This window comes from Aethalodelphis obliquidens, unplaced genomic scaffold (assembly GCF_003676395.1).
Source record: "Aethalodelphis obliquidens isolate GAN/ISIS:26980383/991018 unplaced genomic scaffold, ASM367639v1 scaffold21, whole genome shotgun sequence".
Classification (NCBI taxonomy): domain Eukaryota; kingdom Metazoa; phylum Chordata; class Mammalia; order Artiodactyla; family Delphinidae; genus Aethalodelphis; species Aethalodelphis obliquidens.
In genome coordinates this window covers 7,059,430-7,070,624 of record NW_020837965.1, presented here as the reverse complement: position 1 = coordinate 7,070,624, position 11,195 = coordinate 7,059,430, and the positions used below count along the sequence as shown (strand labels likewise).

Genomic DNA, 11,195 nt, shown 5'->3' with positions numbered 1-11,195 from the left:
CCGCCCCGTGCCTGGACTCCACTCGCGCGGAGGGGAAGGATCCCGGTTTCAGCGTCTGGATTGGGGCATCTGGGTGCACCGGAGATGCGAGGCTGCTGTGCGAGGGTCGCCGGGAGCAGGTCCGGTCGGCGCCCGGCCCGCCCCACCGCCCCTGCTCCCGGCTGCCCAATCAGGGCGCAGCTCGGGCGCGAGCTGCGGCCAATCAGGAGCGGCGGGAGCGGCGCCGGGAGCTGGCGGGCGCAGAGCGAGCTCAGACTGTGAAGCGGGCGGCGGGGCTGACTGGGAGGGAGGGCGGCGAGAGCCTCACTGCGGACTGGGAGCCCTGGGCCAGCGCAGCCCGCTTTGCCGAGGCGACCTTCCAGCCAACTCTCTGGAACCTGCGGGCGGCGTCACAGGTAACCGAGCCCGCGCCCCGCACGGGGAGGGTGAGCGTGCCCGGGGAGAGGGGCCCCGCAGGTGGAGCGGGCGGGGGGCGACTTGGCCGCTAGGTCCTAGCGCCGCTGGCGCTGCCCGAGCCCCTAGCGCCCTGACGCCTACCTCGGCCGGAGACCCCGGGAGACGCGTTTCCACCAGCCGCCGCCGTCCAGGGGTGAGAGGGAGTGAGGTGAGTCGGCCTAAGGCGGGCGGGGGTGGACAAGACACCTGCGACACCCACACTCATACACAGACGCTGTTTGCCAGTGGGCGTCTTCCCCGAGATCTGAGTCCCCGCGACGTTTTCATTGGCTTGAGTAAGGGAGGCGACAACAGGTGTACTTGCGGACGGTGCTTTTCTCCCCCAACAGCCCCCCCCCCCCCGTCCCCCTGCGCCAGAAATCCCGGTTTGGCATTCTGCCCCACCTTCGGGCTGTCCGGAGACAGGACCCCAGCCTGGCCTCTCAGGCGCGCTGCCCGCTGGACAGCGCCCAGAGGCGGCCTGGACCCGGCGGACCCGGGCTTTGGATGGAGTTTCCTCCTCGCGTTGCCAAGCAATTTGCAGGACACCCGCCTCTCACTGAGATGAAGAGAGTTGATGTGGTGTGTGTGTGTGTGTCCGTGTGTTGCAGCCTCTACTAAAAGGAGCTGCCCGAGGGCTGTGAGTGAATCATTAACTGTGCTCTTGTGCAGCTGGTGGCTTCTGCCTGTCTCTTTTTCTCTTAGGCAGGTCCTTCGTGCTCTGTGTGCCTCACTCTTCTAATCTGTAAAGCACGACAATGCTTTTACCTGCCTGATAGAGTTGTTTTGAGGAGTAAATGAGCCAATGCTGAAAAACACTCAGGACAGCGCTAAGTACTCAATAAACGCTGGCTCTTAGGATTTATTACACGGAGTGGATGGTCTTTTAAAGAGTAAATCAGACGTGTCCAAACCGGCCCAGTGACTATTTGGAGCTCCGAACAGCTTTTTACACTTGAAAGGGAAAAATACTGTTAATAATGTTAAGGATGGTATCATTTAAAGGTCCTGGGATTAAAAAAAAACCAAAAACCTTCATTGGAATGGTGAGAGAGGTAAATGGATTCCAATTAGTATCAGAAAACTTTGTAACATTTGAAAAAAATGGTATGAATGTTCTGTGAAAAGAATATCATGGTACTTTGTTCAATCTTTCATTAATATCGCTGATTTGGGGGGAAACTGTGAAGGTTCTTATACTTCCTACTCCTCCCTTAAACAAGTAAAGTTTAAAAGGAGAGAGAGAGAAGAAAAGAAGAACAAACAGCCCAACCACACAACAGAATGCCAGCAGCTCATAGAAACCCTAAGTTGCACTTCCCACCTTAGGCGATTTTTTTCCCCCGTTTTCTACCTAGGTGGTCTGGTTCAGTTCTTTGCCACTGTGTCACTTTCCTTGTTTAATTTGAAAAGTCAGATAAACGTTTCACTCCATGAATTTGTCTTTTTAAAAGCTAAAGTATCAATGTGTATCAGACTTGCTGGATTTCTGAGCCCTCTGCTACTTACTTGCTTCCTACCCTCTAACAAACCCAAAAGGACCTTACTAAAAATTCTCTAGGGTGATGTTAGTGGGAACCTGTCTTTTCCACCACATTACCCGCATAACCTGGGACGTGGGGAAAGGGCACAGACAAAGGGCCCCAGTTCTCCTAGGGTCTCCAGCGCATTTGCCAGGAGGCTTAGAATAAATACATCCACTTAGAGATAGTGATTATCTTCTCAGAGGGTAAGAAGCCCACTTCCAGATGCAAATCTTTCAAGTGTCAGATTAATTCAGCAGCCTTTTCAGGTGTTGATGAGGGGACCTACTCTCTTCACCTGAGTGGGAGGATTTGAAAGCTTCGTGCTGGAGGAGGGAGGGAGACGCGTGGGGCAGGGGAAAGATTGCTGAGTTCAGAGCCAGACCCACCCCTGGTGAGAACTCTGTCTCTGTGGCTGATGGCTGGGAAACTTGGACAAGTTGCTTTGTTTATCTGAGCCAAAGTCTCTCACGTTGTAAAATGAGGACTCAAAAAAACATTTTTTTTGGACGAGTTCTAAGGATGGTGCTAATGAATAGAAAGCTCCTAGCACCGTTCCGGGCATGTAGTTATAGATCTGTAGCATGCAGAGGAGGTCCGCAAGGTGAGAATGATCAGCTGTACCTGGGAAAGAAAAAAAAAAAAAAAAAGACTTTACTGAGGGGATACACTTGAGCTGAGTGTAGACTAATGAGCAGTTCTCTTGTGCAAACAGAGTTGAGGTGGGATTAGAAGGAAGGGTAGGGCAGAGGGGAGAAGTCCAGATAGAGAGGATATGGGATATCAGAAGTGCTATAATAGTCATTTTAGGCAAAATAAACAAATATCCCCCAAATCTCAGTGGCTTACAACCACCAAAGTTTATTTCTCACATATGCTGTGTGTCCAGGGTAGGTCACTCTCGGTTCTACTTCTCATCTGTCTTTATCTGGGGGTCTATTAAGGCTTAAGAAACAGCCTGTTTCTGGGACAATACTAATCTTGTTTATGGGAAAGGGAGAAAAAGAGAACATGACAGAACAGAACTATTATAGTACTTAATGTCTGCTTAGAAGTAGTAGTTCTCATGCTGTTGGCCAAGGTAAGTCACATGGCCAAAACTGATGTCAGTGGTATGGGGACTCGTAAGCGTCCTGCAAACCCGTGAGGCAGAGCTGATTAGGAGGGAAAGTGCAGAAGGAAACAAGGCCAGGAAGGTGTCCTAGAGGCAGATGTTGCAGGGCCCTGGGTTGTGTGCCAGGGTTTTGGGACTTTATCCTATGGGCAGGGAACAGCCGCTGAAGGTTTTTCTTTTTTTTTTTTAATTGTTTAATTGAAGTATAGTTGATTTACAATGTTGTGTTATGCTGAAGGATTTTAAGTTGGGGTTTGGTATGATCAAATGTTCAGGCTGAGCACACATCTCTCGTAGCAAAGTGGGAAGAATGAAATAGGTGAGACTTACAGGTAAGAGATGATGAGGGCTCGGACTAACACAGCAGCCTCAGATCTCTCACTATCTGTCACATGACTTGAGTCCACTCCTAGAAGTGGCTCATTTGGCACTTGGGTGGCTTGTCTTCTTAACAAGTTTTCTCCTAAAATGGATGTCTCTCTCATCTTAAAGTCCTTATTTTATAATTGTCACCTAAAGCAGCTGTTCTCAAAGTTTAGGGTGCATTAGAATCACCTAAAGGGCTTGAAAAAACACAGATTTCTGGGCCCCACCCCCAGAATCTCTGAACCAGTAGGCCTGGGAACAAGCATTTCTGAGGGGTGCTCAGGTGATATTGCTGCTGCTGGTCCAGAGACCACACTTTGAAAACCACTGAATTAAAGGGAGAAATTAAGACATAGTTGAGGGAAAGGCCGGAATAGAATGGAAGGAGGAAAAAAATCTGGAAGGTCCCAGCATAATCCCTGTGGCAGTTTTGCTGAAGGCTGGCTCTGGCCACAAACAGTGGGGTCTGTAAGAGTGACTGAGTCTCTAGGTGTATATTGAATTGCAGATGCAATTCTCACAGTGAGGAAATGAAAAAAGCTCAGATTCTGAGAGGTAAGAAGTGTGCAAGTGCTGCTTTATCCCCTCCCTTGTGATTCTGCCCTGACTCCCTGTCAGCGAGCACATTGCCTGGTTCCAGACCTTGCACTCAAGTCGGCCAGTGTATTTCCCACCCTGATCCATCTCATTGCTTGTCATCCCAGTTCTGATATCTTTTGGAGCTGGGTTGGCCCACTGGGTGGACATTTGGCTGAATTTTAAAGTAGTCAGACCAAGAAATTGCTCTCTTCTCTTGAGGTCACGTTCACGAATAAACATCTGTACCATATGATCATGCAAATTGTGATCAACCCCCCTAGATACATAACCCCCTGAGAACCCAAAGTCATCCATGGTTTGGCTTATACTAATGGCTGGCGCAAGTTGTGACAGTTCCCTTAGCTGTGACTCACTGCTCCTGTAATGAGAGAGCATTCCTGTAATGAGAGAGCCTTCCAAGATCAGACGTTAAGGAGAAAATATGTTGGCGTGTACAACGTGACAGAAGAAATAAAGCATCGTGAGGGTTTGTTTTCTTTTTGCTGTATTTTTCTCAATCTTGGATGTGACAAAAGTTTGAACTCTACTGGGGTCTAGATAATCAGTGATATGCCTGCCCAACAGACACCACGTGAATGAATGAAATACTTTCAGGGTCAACATTTTGAGTGCTAGCTAGCGGGTTACAGTATTTGTTTCAAGGTGGCATGAGTGTAAAATGGTCCATTGGGGTGTTGAATATACTGGAAATTCTATGCCTATTAAATTTGTATAAAGTAAGAAATGTCATGGTGGGCCTAAGCTATAATGCGAAGTGAGTGAGATTTGAAAAGATACTTTTCCTAATAGAGATTTTTTTAAAATAAATTTATTTATTTTATTTATTTAGTTTTTGGCTGCATTGGGTCTTCATTGCTGCCTGCGGGCTTTCTCTAGTTGCGGTGAGCGGGGGCTACTCTTCGTTGAGGTGCGCGGGCTTCTCATTGCGGTGGCTTCTCCTGTTGCGGAGCGTGGGCTCTAGGCTCGCGGGCTTCAGTAGTTGTAGCACGTGGGCTCAGTAGTTGTGGCTCGTGGGCTCTAGAGTGCAGGCTCAGTAGTTGTGGTGCATGGACTTGGTTGCTCCGCGGCATGTGGGATCTTCCCGCACCAGGGCTCGAACCCGTGTCCCTTGCATTGGCAGGCAGATTCTTAACCACTGTACCACCAGAGAAGCCCCCTAATAGAGATTTGACAGACAAATGACACCTTAACGGTGTGCTCTTGGAGACGGGAGAATTCCCCAGGATTCTGGGTACCTCCAGAGGGGGGATGTGAAAGCTTAGAACCATAACCTCTGTCCAGCAGGCCTGAGGCCAACTCTGTTGGTCAGATCTGTCTGTTTCGCTGTCCAGGTAATTTTGGAAGGCCAGCTGTTTCCCCTCTTCCTGCAGGGTTGGCCTTAGTGCTACCTTCTCTTGGTCAACTGTACGGTGAACTCCTGCAGTTCCCTCAATCTCAGGTCTCCAGGAAACTTGGTCTAAAGTTTCAAAAGATGTAGCAAACAAAACCCTAGACATGAGTGAGAGCCAGTGAGGAAAGGGACACTTAAACTAGCCAGGAGGGACTTAAAACACTGATCATAGTCATTAGAAAGTGTTACTATTCACTGTTGCTTAGCATTTATCCAGAAATTTGATGTTTAAGTAACATACATATTAAATAACTAGATAACTAGTATACTCTATGTTTATTTGAATAAATGCTATGATGTATACCATATATATATTCAATGTCTAGCAATTTCTGGTGGTAGATTTCCAGTGCTATTGTTGTCTTTCTGAAATATAATAACGTAGATAGAAACAACCAAAATTCTATCGACAGATAAAAGAAGGGCAGGATTGAAAACTCTAAGTCCCATGAATCTTTTGTCCATTGTGTACACCTCTGTCACTTCAGCCGGCCCTGCACCAACGCAGACTTGTGTGCACTGAGGTGGCCTCACCAACAGGTAACAGATGGTCAATGTTCTTTACAATATTTAGTCACAATGAGGAGTGTGAAGCTACTTGGCAGATTGCTAATGGCCCAGTAAAATCTTTGGAAGGTGGCTTCATGTGAATGGCATTGAGCATCTTCTAGGTGCAAGGCTCCGAGGAAGACATCATGAGGAATTCAGAAAAGTGTAGTACTTAGTCCTCTGACACGGCCTCTAATCTGAGAGAGAAAAGGCATAATATTTACGCAAAATTAATAATAGGTACGTAACAGTGAGGCCAAGAGTAGGCATATAATAAAAGGGGGTATGCATGCTGTGAATCCAGAGATGGGATCTTTCTGAGGTTGTCCTGGACGGGAAGGCTCATGGAGGAGCAGTCGCACTGGATCGGAGGTAGAAGTAGCATTTGGGTGGAGCATTGGGGTTTAGGGAATGGACCTAAGTGATCTGTGGCTCTGCTGGTCAGCACAGGCTTGTTTAGGACTGTGATTCGACTTCTGTATCTGGAGTGAAGGGGTCAAGTAAGAGAGGAGAAGGGAAGCCTGAGCTTCTTGAGGTCTTCCTTTCTTGAGCGCCCTCGGACCATCTAATCCAAATATTCTGACGGGGGCTTCCCTGGTGGTGCAGTGGTTGAGAGTCCACCTGCCGATGCAGGGAACACGGGTTCGTGCCCCGGTCCGGGAAGATCCCACATGCTGCGGAGCGGCTGGGCCCGTGAGCCGTGGCCGCTGAGACTGCACGTCCGGAGCCTGTGCTCCGCAACAGGAGAGACCACAGTAATGAGAGGCCCGCGCCACAACAGTGAGAGGCCCGCGTACCGCAAAAGAAAAACAAAAACAAAAACGAATATTCTGACGGCTTACAGCTCCTGACAAATTAAGCCATTCATTGATTCATTAGAAGATGAGTAACACTGGACTCTCATTTGACCTTCTTAACATTTCATTTTATTAATAGGAAAGCACTTTGGAGCTAAGGATGACGCACCACTTTATCAATACAATCTAATCCTATCATAAACTCTGTCAAACTGGCAGGTGGTTGGTCTCTCTCCACTTGCAAAATGACTTGGGAAAGTCAAGTGACTTGTTTAAAGTCATGCAAGAATACCCTGGCACGTCCACATCCCTGGATCCCACCTCCCTGACATTTGGTGGTTCCCAGCGTCATTTGCTTTGCAGATCTCCATAGGGATGGTGGCTCTAAGAACTTGGGTCCTTGACATTTAGTTAAGATTTTCTCCATCTATTATTGTAGCCCATGGAGGCCCTCAACTGTAACCCCAAGAGGTCCTCGTTAATTTTAATCTGGGGATGAGATAATTACACCCTTCTCTTTCAGGCTTAATCCTGGCTCTCACTGTAAGAAAGTACCATTTCAGTGCTGTGGGTCTGTGCAAACACTCCCATCTGAATGAAACAGCAATCTCAGCACTTTTCATGCCAAATGCCAACCAGTATAGCAGGACTATCAGTGGCTTTCAATCTGCTTGAACTTTGAAGTGAGACACCAGACCCTTACCAGCAGGATAGAATCACTCCATTGGCTGCCTTTTGAAGTTAGCTAATTGCTTTAAAAAAAAAAAAAAGTGAGATGCTTTAAATGAAAACAGATTTTATTTCTGTTTGCTTTAGAAACTGAATATGTTTGTCTGTCTTTCCTGACCTAAGTTTTTAAAAGAGGGAAATTATAATACCGTGGTTAAGTGGATAAGGCTGGGGTGATCCATAGCTTATTCAGTTATACATTGTTTAAATGTTGTCTGTTTTGTGAACCCAGAGCTGTCAGAAATACAGTTTGACTTGTATCTTTGCCAAACATAAAGAATTTTTTTAAAAAGTTAATTTATTTTTGGTTGCGTTGTGTCTTCGTTGCTGCGCACGGGCTTTCTCGAGTTGTGTCATGTGGGGGCTACTCTTTGTTGTGGTGCACAGGCTTCTCATTGTGGTGGCTTCTTTTGTTGTGGAGCACGGGCTCTAGGTGCGCGGGCTTCAGTAGCTGTGGCACGCAGGTTCTGTAGTTGTGGCTCACGAGCTCTAGAGCTCAGGCTCAGTAGTTGTGGTGCACGGGCTTAGTTGCTCCGTGGCATGTGGGATCTTCCCGGACCAGGGCTTGAACCTGTGTCTCCTGCATTGGCAGGTGGATTCTTAACCACTGCGCCAACAGGGAAGTCCCAAACATAAAGTATTTTTTTTGACATTACTCCTTGTCCCTCCATCTCCCTCCACTTCAGACTGAGCAGTTGAAAGGTGTGAAAAACTTTTTTAATCAAAATTATCAAAATCACTATCAATAGCTATTATTCATTGAGTTTTACTAATTCCAGGTCCTTTGCTAGCAGTTCACTCCGTATTATCTCACTTAATTTCTGTCTCAGCTCTGTACGGTTGGGAAGAGTGGGATCTCAGTTCACAGACGAGACAAGCAGAGGCTGGAGTTGAGTAGTTTGTCAAAGGTTGTAGTGGACCTGGACTTTGCACCCTCTTCTAATCACTTAGCTCTAGAAACTGTGCCCTTAGTCACTATTGTACTGTATCTGGAAACAAAAGGAAAAGTGCTGGGAAGAGTTAACAGGGGCTGTCTGTGCACTCTGACCACACCCACGGAGATCCCTGTGGGAGGAAACGGCCCTTGTTTTTGCTCCCTCAGTTCACACTATCAGCAGGGCTGTTGAAGCACACTTCCTTCTCTTCTTTTCCCTATCTCGTCCTCCTTAAATTTTTTGTTCTAAAGTATCATCCAGAAAGGGGGTGAGTTGGGGAGTGGGGATCTGTTAGCGTAAATTCTGCGTGTCTCTGTCACTCACATCAGCCTGATTGGCATAGGTGGGCGGGTGTGTCTGCAGCAGCTCCTCTAGCTGCACCATCCATCACGCACAGCACTGTGCTCATGGGACTAGGGGCTCTGATCCCTGTCATTTGGTTGCTTCTCTCCTGTGAAGAGGACAGAGAACGTACAGCCAGTCCTGGCTGGGCACTTGGCAGAGGTAGGTCCTGGCCATAAGAAAGCCAGATAACACGGTAGGTTCATTTATGCGGACTCTGGAGCCAGACTGTCCAGGTTTGAATTGTGTGGTCTTGGGCATTATTTAACTTCTGTGTGCCTCAGTTTCTTTATCTGAATAAATGGGATAATAATAGTACCTACTTTATAGGGTTCTTTTGAGGAGTGCATGAGTTAGTTAAGTGAGTTGTAAAGCACTTTGAGATCAATGGCTGGCAGATAGGAGGTGTTACATACGTGTTTATCAAATAACACATAAAAAACGAAGTAGTAGGTGAACATCATTGTTTGTAGGTAGACAGTGGATAAAGCTCCATTGTCTACGATGGATAAAGCTCACCTGACTGCTTTAGTAAAGGTACTCATGATGAGTTACATGCAAATGAAATAATTATTAATTGTACTAGTGGAGTTTGCCATTTTAAAGAATCATATGAGAAATATGTTTGTAAACTGCCTTTTTGTGAAATGAACATGAGAGAAACAGTGTAAGAGGAAGAGGGAAGTTCAGGATGACTTGATTTTTTTTTTTTCCCCAGAGCTATTGGAGAGATAGAGCTGCCATCATCCTGGGTGGGGAAGGCTTCTGCTGGAGTGGTTTTGGGAGACAGAGAGTAGTTCAATTTTGGATATGTTAAGTTTGAGAGGCCTGTTGGACATTGAAGTAAAGGTGCTCTGTGGGCATCAGTGGTGTCAGGGGAGAAGTCAGGGCTGGAAACCTCTATGTGGTGGTTTATTCCATCTAGCTAGAGATGGCATCCAAAGCCATCGTGAAGGAATGGAAGCAGACAAAGAAGAGTCCGAGGGCTGAACCAGGGGGTATTCCAGCTCCAGTGGAAGAGTCAGGCTGTTTCCAGTTTTCTAGTTTGTTCTTTCCTTCGATTTGCAAGTGTGAAATGAAGGGTGGACCTACTCAATGCTGGTGTTTTCTTTGGCTAGTTTATCATCTGAGTTCTGTTAATGCTTGGACTTCAGAGTCAGTAGACTCTGATCAGATACCAGTTGACCTCATCCTAGCTTTGTGCCCTTGGGCAAGCTACTTACCCTCTGACACTCTGTTTCCTTATCTTGAGATGGGAACTGGTAGTAAAAATGCCCATCTCAGAGATTTGAGGGCTCAGTAAGTGCAGCTGTATTAATGCTATGAAGCTGTTAATCGCTTTATCACTGTGAAATTCTCCCTGTTCGTGCCAATGTGTGAGAAGTGAGGAATTTTTAAAGCCCTTTGAATTTTGCCTGAGGTGGAAACCACATTTTAATTTAACCCACACTGCTGCTATTTTCCTTCCTTCTTTTTATTAAAAATAAAAGAGTGAGGTCAAGGGGGTACTGCAATAAATTTTACATGTCAGCCACTTATACTTCCTCTGTAATTGAAACACTGCATCCAAAGATCAGATCTGGCCTGTAGATGTGGCAACTGGTATGTGAATCACAGACGCACAAGCCTTCAGAGACCTGAAAACAGAAACACGGAAAAAAATGGATATCCCTGGCAGTGTCAGTGTTTCAGTATTATATATGCTAACCTCATACGTGCTCTTTACCACTATGAGCCGGGTAAGAAAGTTCTCACTCTTTTCCAATAAATGAACTGATCCTCCCGACTGTTTTAAATTCGAGTTTTACACTTGGTTGGAAAATGCATCTAAGACACTGGGTTTTCACTCAGCAAATAATACAATTATGAATTTTTTTAAAACGTCTCACTCTCAAAGCTCAGTAAGAACCAAGAGATATGGCGAATGAAATTCTGAAGTCTTGTCTCTCAATTCTCTAATTAGAATGTCTGCCGTGTTTGCATATGTGGTTTATATGCAACGAATTTGTGGCTTTTCTGTTTTGCAAGAGTTACTGTCAGCGAGACGTCTACCAAAAGAAATACTACTATTAGTGGTGACGGGACCAAATATATGTAACGTTGTGGTTGGTGTCTAAATCTCTGCTAGAATTTTTGAGAAACCTTCTCCAGATGGAGGTGGGTGGTGTGAGGACTGAAAGAAAACATTAGAAATAACCAAAGCAGAAGAATTAATAGGCAAGAGTTTGCAGTGATTACATTTTTCTCTCTGGTCTTTCAGGTTGAGGAAGTAAGGAGAATAGGCATAAACTGTGGGAAATTTCCGTCAACTTGGAAAAAACAATAGAATAAATAATTCTTAGCCATGAGGTGAGAGCCCAGGCAGTCACAAGGTCAAAGGATTCTGTCCCATTTGTCTGTGGTGACAGCCTCTCC

At 46.3% G+C, this 11,195-nt stretch overlaps 1 protein-coding gene across 3 annotated transcripts in view; it reads left to right on the top strand.

Moving 5' to 3' along the window:
• The first annotated feature begins 284 nt into the window (after window positions 1-284).
• Window positions 285-11,195, top strand: part of STON2 (stonin 2) — a 142,771-nt gene continuing 131,860 nt past the window's right edge. For all 3 annotated transcript variants that reach the window (XR_003435596.1, XM_027120225.1, XM_027120222.1), the window contains exon 1: window positions 285-395. The gene's annotated coding sequence lies outside the window, so the exon portion shown is untranslated. The remainder of the gene's footprint in view (window positions 396-11,195) is intronic.